This window comes from Spodoptera frugiperda, chromosome 17, assembly GCF_023101765.2.
Source record: "Spodoptera frugiperda isolate SF20-4 chromosome 17, AGI-APGP_CSIRO_Sfru_2.0, whole genome shotgun sequence".
Lineage (NCBI taxonomy): Eukaryota > Metazoa > Arthropoda > Insecta > Lepidoptera > Noctuidae > Spodoptera > Spodoptera frugiperda.
In genome coordinates, this window is record NC_064228.1 from 4,555,422 (window position 1) to 4,567,826 (window position 12,405).

General features: G+C 38.5%; 1 protein-coding gene across 1 annotated transcript in view; it reads right to left on the reverse strand.

Moving 5' to 3' along the window:
* Positions 1 to 12,405, reverse strand: part of LOC118276846 (irregular chiasm C-roughest protein) — a 123,680-nt gene that overhangs the window by 37,425 nt on the left and 73,850 nt on the right. The gene's annotated exons all lie outside the window — the stretch shown is intronic.

Genomic DNA, 12,405 nt, shown 5'->3' on the forward strand with positions numbered 1-12,405 from the left:
ACTGCCACAATACTTTACATCATTTCAAATTAAAACTACTTTTAACCTCGACATTAAACAGCCTTCCACGGCAGCTTTAGGTAGTAGGCTTTACCAAGAACATCTTGCTCATGCCACTATAAAATACAACATGACTATTATTAGTAATTTGATTTATTGTTTACAAAATAAACACATCACTGACTCGACATATTTTGCACCAGCTACATGGTTTTAAAACTAAAAAAAAAACGTTTGCCATTATACTTACTTGCTAAAAGTAGGCAAAAATTGTCTCGTATAACTTTTGTTGCCCCAAATGATGTCATTTGAAAGCAATTATTGTACTGCTGGATATGAGTCAAAAAATGAACCAATGAATGTAGTGGCTCTGGTGGCGGTACCAATGGCGTCAATTTGACTTGGCCGCTGGCGCAACACAATCCAGAGGCTTAATTTTTTAATTTCAATCCCAATGTGGACACACAATGTTCATTAGTCCAATAGCAACAATTTGCTCTGAACTGTAATCAATTGCCACATTATAACTGAATGCAGCTTTGTGGGGATTAAACACAACATTTCTATCTTGATATCGATTCAGTTCAAGTTCATTTCGCGCTTCGCGATGCTCATCAGTTTGATTTGCTCTTATATTTCTTTGACTTGCCGTATTTCGAGTTCTGCGGCCTAAGCTTGTACGTCTGGTTGGTAGCATTGTTAAAAACGAAATTCCAACTGAAAATAAAAAGCTCTCATACATTTTCTGCATAACCGTGTATACCAAATTGTAGTAGTGTAGTCACCAAAAGTTACTAAAAATCAATAATGAAGATGTGAACTTACCTTGATTAACAAACACTTATTAGCAAATAAAAATCTTCTTAGTCTTTAAAACTCGAAGAAATATTAAGATAATCTCTCAGAAATATTGAAAAATATACATTTAATTTTGCATATTTTAAAAAGCGCGCAATACGAATGTCAATGTCATTCACACCAATAGACTATATTGAAAGAGCATCGTTTGTTCGAAAACGTGAATAGAAACTTAAATTTACACAAAATAAATTTCTGAACACACGCGTAACTGTTGATAATTTGTCATTATTTCTGAACGCACGCATAATTAATATTTGAGGAATTTCTATTAATGCTTAATGCACTTTTCAACATTTTCAATAGATTAAAAAAAATACAGACAATTGTTTATTCACCCTTTTCTTAGTTTATGCATAAATGTCAATCATTATTTACAGAATTTGAATTTAGAAACAACAAATATTTGACATGTACAAATGAAAATTTATCGAATCTAGCTTTTGCTCGCGACTTCGTCCGCGTAGTGATGTTAGTGGTCAAAATGCTGCCGTATGTCATCTAAAATGTGAATTACTTGAGAATATGTTACTGTTAGCATTTTTAAAGATATGTATTCCAAATAAACCACGACCGCCGATTCATCATTTTATAATCATGATGAAAAGTAGCCAAGGTTATCTATATTATTATCCTTTAATTTCCTATATATTGCCTATCAATAAAAAAATACATTGTTTCCTTGTTATATTCCAAAAAAAAAAAACATTCGTGCAAGCGTAACCTTTAACACAAACAGGATTACTTTCGCATTCATAACATTAGTATGGTAGTGGGGATATATAGTCGAACGCGAGTGAAGCCACAGGCAACGTATTAACGAAAATGACGAATTTTCAAGCAAACATTAATCTCCTCTATCAAACATACTACGCCTTCTACCCTTTTTATTAAAAAGTAGTCCTCATTAAGTGTCTAAATACAAAATTTCACTGTTACAGCTTTAAAAATGACGAATTTCCATATGACCATTCATCCCCTATTTTTACCCACTCTCCCCTATTTTTTTGCAATAAAAAGTAGACCATGTTCTTTCGTTCCTCATTAAGTATCTAAATACAAAGTTTTACTGTTACAGCTTTTAAAATGACGAATTTCCATATGACCATTTATGCCTTATTTTTACCCATTCTCCGCTATTTTTTTGCAATAAAAAGTATCAAGGTCTATTCTATCTCAGTACTAAATTCCATCAAAATCGGTTCACTGGTTTAGGCTTGAAAGCGTAATTACAGACAGACAGAGTTACTTTCGCATTTATAATATTAGTAGGGATTCTGTGCTCCAAGTCTCCAACGCACACTTATTCAATAGCATTTGTTTTTTAGTATCCAATAGAATTTATCCAACAATGAACTTTATCCAATAGCAATAAAGCTCAAATTGACTCTACGTATTAGTTAGAAAACGTTTGTATGGGATAAAGGAAAGGGCAGTTTTTAGGGTTTTTCCGTCAATTATTTGATATTTTCTCACCTTTTAAACCTTCCCTGGACTTCTACAAATAATTCAAGACCAAAATTTGCCAAATCGGTCCAGCCGTTCTCGAGTTTTAGCGAGACAAAGGAATAGCAATTGATTTTTATATATATAGATATATTATTACTATAAAAATGTGAAAACATATTGTTTTGGATTATAATGTCATTGTAATACCTATATTATCGACATATTTTGACTATTATCTATCTAGTTATGTCACTATTATTTTCAGTCAATCTTTAATGAGAGACACGTTTTGTATGTAGTAAGAGGTTTCAAAACCTTCGGGTATTGCGGGTGTCTATAGGCGGCGCTAATCGCTTACCATCAGGTGACCAGTCTGCTCGTTTGCTTCCTATTCCATTAAAACCAAAACTGTTCCTCGTATCATAATACAGTGAAAACGAAATAACTATTGACAATATTTCATTTCATTCGAGACATTTGTTACTCCAAGTCAATAAACCCAACGAAATATGGGGTGTCCTAAATAGTTTCCTTAACAAAAATAAGTTGCACCTATTTATATTTTCAAAAACCTAGACCATACATTATCAAAAACGAGACCACATCCAGATTTCAATATCCGAACGAAACAATAAACGAAGCCTACGTATTAAAGGAAGAAACATAATAATATTAATATTAATGCCGCATCCAGTATCTTTGTGAATGTGACCGGAATAGTAATTTCCTACTGACTTTGGGAACGACAATAATTTTTACATCGGTACAGAAAATACTATAACTTTTGATCAATGTGTATAATGTAACTATGTAGAGAAATATAGTGTATAGTAAAAGTCATTTTGCGGACTACTAGCTTTTGTATGTGGCTCTGGCCGTAGTTTTAAAAAAATCTTTGGGTTCAGTACAATATGTCTTTATTTAAGGGTTGTTGGGGATTAGGGAGGGGGTACTTGGGCTTCCGTTAACCTTATTCACACAACGAAATACAACGCAAGCGTAATTTCATGTCGGTTTTCTTTGAAGCCGTGATATCACTCCAGCCGAGCTGGCCTATTCGAAGCCATCCGAAGCATGGCTCTTCCACACATTATACTATGACAAATACGTACGTTTTTATCGTGGAAAGGGAACATATACATAGTCACTTTTAATATATTCAAAATATGGATAGCGAAGATATTTTTTGGCCGATTGAACGAATAATGTGGTGGAGAAATTTCTTAATGTTATCCTTATTGTGAGCCGAAGTATGACGGATATTATATGAAATATTGGTTACTGCTTTTACTATATTGTTCCCTTTACTGAAAGGATAAAGTATTTTCTTCACAACCGAACAAGACCCAGCAAAAAAGAAACGTTAGTAACATGTAGTATCTAGAAAGATTTAGTTTGGCATGAAATTAGGTAACCAAAAATCTTTTGTGGACTGGACTTCTAGTAATTCTGTTTCTGCTTCTGGACCAAGATCCCAGGGCCCCCAGACGTTACTTATTTTTGAAGTAACGAATTTTACGGTATAGACACTCTTCTATGTGTTTAAGAGTGTGTGTGTAGTAACTAGTTTGACTAGGCGGCCCGTTCACAGGTAGCAGGTAGAAAAGGTAGACAAAAACATAACTTACTTTTGTTAAATTCGAAGTGCTGATTTTTATATATGTCACAGAGAATATTATTAAAAATAAATATTTCATATTGACAGACCGTTTCTGTGGGCGGTAATTCCTCCCAGACGCTTCAAACCTCATAAAAAAATTACCGAACTTTTGTTATATTCGAAGTCTTCCAATTTATATATGATGTTTGGGGGACTATTTTAATACCTTTTGTCTACAGCCAGACCAATCCGAAGGGCCAAACATTCTCCCAGACACAATTCAAATTTTTATTAAGCTCCCCGAAACAATTAATTTTTAGGTAGATTTTTAGGGACCCGGGTACGTCCTAAAACTGCGACCAGCCACCGAGGAATGGGCAGCAGCATTCTCAAAATTTATCGGTGACCTAACTGCGATCCCCAAGCCGCCTGCCAAGCGTGGGGATTATGGCAACCCCCCCCCTTTCACTATGAGCGACAACAAAATTACACGGCCCCCAGTCCCCGGCAGCTCCGCTATTCCTGATCTAGGTAGCGGATCAGGTAACGGCGGAGCAGGGGGTGCTAAGAATCCCCGGCAGAGAAAGCGCTACCACCCCCGACGAACTTTGGCCCTGGCAACGCACAACATCCGCACACTGCGGACTGATGAGAAGATTGTCGAGCTGGAGGAAGAATTGAGCAAAATGCGGTGGGACATCTTGGGACTATCTGAAATCCGAAGAGAGGGTCAGGATACGATAATCCTAGATTCCGGCAACTTGCTCTTCTTCCGGGAAGGAGACCGTAAATCCCAGGGTGGTGTCGGATTTCTCGTCCGCAAGTCTCTCGTCAACAACGTGTGTGAGGTCGACAGTGTGTCGAACAGGGTAGCGTACCTTATACTCAGAATATCTAACCGGTATTCGCTGAAGGTCATACAGGTATATGCGCCGACCTCGACACATTGTGACGACGAAGTAGAGGCTCTGTATGAGGAAATTTCAAAAGCCATACACTCCTCCGAAACACACTTCACCGTTGTGATGGGGGATTTCAATGCAAAGGTGGGCACACGGAATAGCGATGAGTTGAGAATAGGGCCATTTGGATATGGGCAGCGAAACCATCGGGGCCAGCGGCTGGTCGACTTTATGGAGAGGGAGAGACTCTATTTGATGAACTCCTTCTTCCAGAAGCGACCGGCCAAGAAGTGGACATGGATAAGCCCTGATGGTTCTACCAAAAATGAGATCGACTTCATCATGGCGACCGAAAGACGTATATTCAGTGATGTCTCTGTGATAGCGAAGGTGAAAACCGGTAGCGATCACCGTATTGTCAGGGGCACACTGAACATCAATGTAAAACTAGAGCGGTCACGCCTGGTGAAGTCCACGCTCCGCCCTGGACGTGCCCAGATCCAAAACCCCGAGCAGTTCCAACTCCAACTGCAAAATCGCTTCCAGTGTCTAGCTGATTGTGGAAACGTGGACGAGATAAATAATGGGTTGGTGGAAACTGTCCGAGCAGTGGGGTCAGACTTCTTCAAGACCCCCGCCGAAACAGGCCCCAAAAGCTCTCCGACGGAACCTTAAAACTTCTTAAGGATCGTAGCGAGATGAGGCTGCAGTCTTCAGACGATATGTCTGAATACGGCAAGCTCAATAGACGAATCTCGAAATACATGCGACGTGACCTGCGGGCCTATAACGCCGCAAGAGTCAGAGACTTAATTGAGCGAAACAAGGGCTCAAAAGTCTTCGCAAAGAATTCGTCTGTTGGGCAAAGCCAAATGACGAGGCTGAAGACCGAGGATGGCAGCGTCATCTCGTCGAAGTCCGAGATCCTCGGAGAGCTCGAGAGGTTTTACGGACAGTTATACACCTCAACACGGCAACCCATCGTCGGTACAGCTCGGGACCCAAGAGCTAAACTGACGCGGCACTACACTGAGGATATCCCAGACATCAGCCTGTACGAGATTAGGATGGCTCTCAAACAGCTTAAAAACAACAAGGCGCCGGGCGATGACGGAATCACGTCGGAACTTCTGCGAGCGGGTGGAAAACCGATACTTTTAGTCCTCCAGAAGCTATTCAATTCCGTCATACTCGAGGGAACCACGCCGGTAGCATGGCAACGGAGTGTGGTGGTTCTGTTCTTTAAAAAAGGCGACAACTGTCTGCTAAAGAACTACAGACCTATCTCACTTCTGAGCCATGTGTATAAGCTGTTTTCGAGGGTCATCACGAACCGTCTCGAACGCAGGCTTGATGACTTCCAGCCTCCCGAACAAGCCGGATTCCGAAAAGGTTTCAGTACCATAGACCACATTCATACGCTGCGGCAGATTATACAGAAGACCGAGGAGTATAACTTGCCACTATGCTTGGCGTTTGTGGACTATGAGAAAGCCTTCGATTCAATCGAAACCTGGGCGGTGCTGCAGTCTCTCCAGCGGTGCCACATCGACTATAGATACATCGAGGTTTTGAAGTGTTTGTATAACAACGCCACCATGCGCATCCGACTCCAGGAAGAGACTACGAGGCCAATCCAGTTGCGGAAGGGCGTGAGACAGGGAGACGTTATATCTCCGAAACTGTTCACGAACGCACTGGAGGACGTTTTTAAGCTCTTGGACTGGAGCGGACGCGGCATCAACATTAATGGCGAATACATCACTCATCTCCGTTTCGCCGATGACATAGTCGTAATGGCAGAGTCGCTGGAAGAGCTGAACACCATGCTCAGCGACCTCAATACCGTTTCCCAACAGGTGGGCCTTAAAATGAACATGGACAAGACGAAAATCATGTCAAATGTCCATGTTGCACCTATACCGGTTGTCGTTGGGAACGATATACTCGAAGTTGTAGACCACTACACATACCTGGGTCAGATCATCCAGCTAGGTAGGTCCAACTTCGAGAAAGAGGTCGCTCGAAGAATCCAACTCGGATGGGCAGCATTTGGGAAGTTGCATGAAGTCTTCTCGTCAAAAATCCCGCAGTGTCTGAAGACCAGGATGTACAACCAGTGTATGTTGCCAGTGATGACGTACGGTACCGAGACATGGTCCCTAACTGCTGGCCTTTTAGAAAGGCTCAGAGTCGCCCAGCGCGCGATGGAGAGAGCTATGCTCGGAGTATCTTTGCGCGACAAAATCCGAAATATGGAAATTCGCCAAAGAACAAGAGTTACAGACATAGCTCTCAAAATATGCAGGCTGAAGTGGCAATGGGCAGGCCACGTCGCTCGGAGGACTGATGGCCGCTGGGCCAGGAAGGTGACTGAGTGGCGACCGCGGACCGGAAGACGCAGCGTGGGCAGACCTCCCACTAGGTGGACCGACGACATCGTCAGAGTGGCGGGGAGCCAGTGGATGCAGGTGGCGGCTTGTCGTTCTACGTGGAGGACCAAGGGGGAGGCCTTTGTTCAGCAGTGGACGTCTCTCGGCTGATGATGATGATGATGATGAAGGTAGATTTTTAGAAATCTAACTATTGCATTAGTCCTCATGGTGGAATTTTCACCTGATTTTGCTATCATATGTTATAATTAGTCAAGTAAGTTCCAAAAATACCATTGGTTAAAAATTTTTTATATGTATATGTAATATAACCCAGCCTTGTCATCAGGATATCTTGAATGTTTTCACCGATCTTGATGAAACTTGGTACACCTATTTTTTGGGTAATTACCTAGGTCGAGTTCGAAGATGAGCAAAATCGGTCAATTAGTTATGAAATGGCGGCCATTTAAAATTTTCAAAATTTTAAAAATTGCAAGTTTTGTAACTTTAACCGTAAATAACTTTTGATTGACAAAAAAAAGCTCATTTATGAAAAGCATGAATGAAGCTGATTAAAAACCTTTAATTTGACCTCTAACACTTATACTTTATAATGATTTTTATTAGTTTTATAGTTCATCCAAAAATTTAAAAATAATAAAAAATAATGAAAACTTTTAAATTTTGTAAAAGAATAATTCTTGACATCAAATATTTGTTATTCAACAAATTAAATAACAGAAATGCTTTTCCAAAATCTTCATATAAATTAAATCTAAACCTTCCATTTCGGGGAGGCTGAATGGCATCTTTTTTAATGCCTACATTTGGGTTTGTTTTCAACAACAAATGGATTGAGTCAATAACAATTTATATTTTTATATTTATACAAAAATATACAGAAATGTCTTTTATGTGTAGAAATGCAGTAGAAATATATATGCATATAATAATAATATAATAATAATGAGGTTGACATGACGAGAATCTTGTGAAAGCTGAACAAGATAAAGCCAGTAAATATCTTGATTTAGCTCATGAGATTGTCGACATGTGGGATGTAGATTCAGCAATCATTGTGCCGATAGTCGTATCTGCCAATGGCCTTATAGCCAAAAGCCTCGACCAACACCTGAGTAGGCTAACGTTAGATGGTTGGATCAAGAGCCTGATGCAGAAGGCAGTACTTCTGGACACGGCGCGTATTGACCGGAAATTCTTCCCTCTTAAGCCCTGACCACCGGTAGCTTGGATTTATCCCGTTACTGGTGGGCTACTGCTTTTTATATTTTTAAATGTTTTATTTTATTTTTTTTAATTTAATATTTAAAAATGTAACAACCAAGTAAAAGAAATAAATGAATGATCATAATAATGAGGTTGTACATCCCGCGGAAGTGTGGGGGTCGAGGCTTATTAAATGCTAAGACCCTTCATAACCGTGAGGTGTGCAACCTCAGGGAATATTTCCTGAAAGTAAACGAGGGTATGCATCGAGAAGTAGCGGCAGTGGACAATGGATTCACTCCACTATCTTTAGCAAAAGAGAACTGGCGTAAACCTGTGGTACTAAGCGTCAATGACCGCAAGGAGGTATGGCATAGCAAGGAGCTCCACGGACGCTTCTTCCGGGCCCTTCATGGACCCAGTGTAGATTTTCTGGCGTCCGTATCTTGGCTACGATTCAGTAATCTCTTTGGAGAAACTGAAGGATTTTTCTGTGCAATTATGGACGAAGTTATCCTTACGAATAACTACCGGAAATATATTATTAAGGATGGGACCGTTGACATATGTCGGGCTTAGTTTTACAGAACCGTGAAGAATATAAGTATATATTAGTTTGTATATGTTACTAAAGCAACCACGATCTTTCAGATTAAGTAACACCACGCATTATCAAAGGCGCCGGAAATGTCTACTACATATTTGTGCTCAGATAAAGTCACTGTGGTTCGGGCAGAGAGAGCCGCGTCTACAGTAGATTTACCCACATAATTAAAGGTTTTTTAAGAGTGATAATTGAACGACGTTTTTTATTCTCGACTAAAAAACATCGACTACCCAGCTTTACGTTATACGCATAACACTTTACTTTATTTTTCATTTCATTAGATTTTATTTAAAGACTAGAACATTCCGGTTAGTTTTAATTTAATTAACTACACTTTCGAATGATTTAACATAGTACGAATGTGATACAGTTAAAATACTAAGGCATAATTTTTAAATTGCAGCAACTTTCAAGAGTGATACGAAACGTTGCTGAATCTGTCAGCCGCACCTTGTTACGGCGCAAAGGGTATAGAGTAGTTCTGAAAACAATATATTGCTCTCGCTCACGCTCAAGCGCTTGCATAATGCCCCTACTAGCGGAACTTTCATTGTGTCTGGGAGAATGTTTGGCCCTTCGGATTGGTCTGGCTGTAGACAAAAGGTATTAAAATAGTCCCCCAAACATCATATATAAATTGGAAGACTTCGAATATAACAAAAGTTCGGTAATTTTTTTATGAGGTTTGAAGCGTCTGGGAGGAATTACCGCCCACAGAAACGGTCTGTCAATATGAAATATTTATTTTTAATAATATTCTCTGTGACATATATAAAAATCAGCACTTCAAATTCAACAAAAGTAAGTTATGTTTTTGTCTACCTTTTCTACCTGCTACCTGTGAACGGGCCGCCTAGTCAAACTAGTTACTACACACACACTCTTAAACACATAGAAGAGAGTCTATACCGTAAAATTCGTTACTTCAAAAATAAGTAACGTCTGGGGGCCCCGGGATCTTACTCTATACTTAAAAGACGTGTTTTAAGATTTATAACAAAAGCAGTATATTTGGAATTCGAACTGAATCGAAAAATACAACAGAAAATCTGTAATACTAACTGCCGCCGTACCGGTTACTTAGCAATTGTTTTCGAAACAAATTCGTTACATACTATAACGAATAGTTTAAGTAATCATTAAATGTACGTTATTACTCATTTGAAACAATCAAATAGAGTCCAAGAAATCCAAATAACAACAAAAAACGAAAACATCAACATCACACACCATCCCATCACACAGCCCAGACAAATCATTTTCACAATTTCCACACAAAAAATCGATCCGAACATAACCATAGAAAAATTCATGGAAAATAGGCAATGCTTTTATAAGGGAGAAAACAAAACAGCCTAAAGAAACTTTACTAGGGGTTGAAGATAGCATATATATACCATCGCCTGGAATTTTATCTCAATATTTTATGAGGCAAAACTGAGGGGAACGCAATCGAGTTCAAGCTAGGGAAAGTTTAGAAAGAAGCTATTTACTTTTCGAAAGCAAAACTTCTTATATTGATATCTTATATCTTCGTTTTGGTAGAATCGTGTGTAAGTATTGGTAACATGTGGTGTATTGATACTTGTAATTCGTTCACGATACAAGAGAGGGAAGGAAATTGAATTAAATGTATTTTGTTATAATATTATTAGTGAAACTAAGGGTGTTTTTGCTATGTAGCTATGCTACATGAAAATGCAGTACCTAAGCTGTACCTATAACTATGTGACCGTTTCCACCGATACTAAGCTTTATAGCAGTACGAGTAAGATGTGTTATGAAGATGCGCAGCTCAAATATGCGATGTATCGATAGTAGGGAAGCCATCTATAGCACGCATCTTTCCATATAAAAATATAGCTTAGCTGAATTTCCACGATGCTATGTTTACCAATGAACATATTTTGTAACAATGAATTAACAAAAGCACATACTCACTGATATTAAAGTACTATGGAACATTAGTAACAAGAAAATCAGCAATGAAATGAAAAGTTCCTAATAACTTTCGTGAAATATGAACCATTAGATACAAGACTACAAAGAGTACCCATTAACAACATTAAAGAAATTATACCAAACGAGACAATCAAAAATGAAACCTAAAGAAACAGCAACAAAAACTAAAATCACAAAAGAAAATGTTTGCAAGAGTAAGAAGATACTAGAAAACAAAATCCATTTTTCACTCGAAACAGTTCTTAGCTGTTTCCAAAGAAAAACACGGGTTTTCTGGCAATGTCGAACAAGACTTGAATGCATAAGGAGATGAGAGGAGCATTGAGGGGCTGATGTCGGTTCCAAGTATTTTCCTAATTAGGCGAGGGTGAATTCTATATTCAACGTGTTTGATGGGGTTTTTGTTATGGGAATTCATGTGTTTTGTAAGAGTAAATTCTATGGCTGGTGTCAATTAGGTCTGTATTTAATAGGATGTTTTATTTCATTATAGTCTTCAAAATTGTATTTTTGTACTAATCAGTATGTACAAACTGGATTTGAAAACGTTTAATTTTATCATGACTAAAATAGATTAATTTCAAAATATTTCTTAATGTTTAAGAAATATTTTTTATAAAACGAGAACTGCCTTCAGTTTTCGTTACCGTCTCTATTTATTTAAGTCGTGTAATATTCGTAAAATGTCCTACGTCTGAAAAATATGATGCTAAAAATCGCATCAAAATCAGTTCAATTAAACGCGAGATAATCGCACAAAACCATACAAACATGTCAAACTGAAAAGTTCCTATTTTTGAAGTCTCTACACATAAACTCATCAAAATGCAACAAAATAATCCATCAGTATACCTCTTTAATCAATTAAAAACAACGCTCATTCAATTCCAAAAACAATGCAAATTATATTCAACGGACAACGCGGCCCTAATTCCACTGTCATAAATATATAAGCCATAAAAATACGACGCCGCTTCTAGAAACAATTTTCATACTTCTAACGTCATTTCGTATTCTGCTAGTGTGGTCATATTTACTGCGCAAGCCTTTGGCAGTGCTAAATCTCTTCATGTTGCGAACGACGACACGTATCGCCCATCCGAACCGGTGTCCAGTCCGTTTTGTCAATATTTTTTCGGGACTACCTACTGGTATTTTTGTTTTTCATTTTTTCTTTGTATGTTTTGGATTTTGTTCGTCGTGGCTAACTTCTGTGTCTAGGAAATTTTGGTGTTTATTTTATACGGAGTTTTATGGGATTTTGTTTAACACTTCTTCTTTTATATCTTTATGGCCTTTTTAAGGGGGAAAATTCATACAATGACTACTCCTGTTTTGGGCGAGGCGAGAAGGTGTCAGAATCTTACTGACTAAAAACCACCCCATTCCTGTTCCTGCTTGTCGAGCCGAAGCCCCGGTAAACCC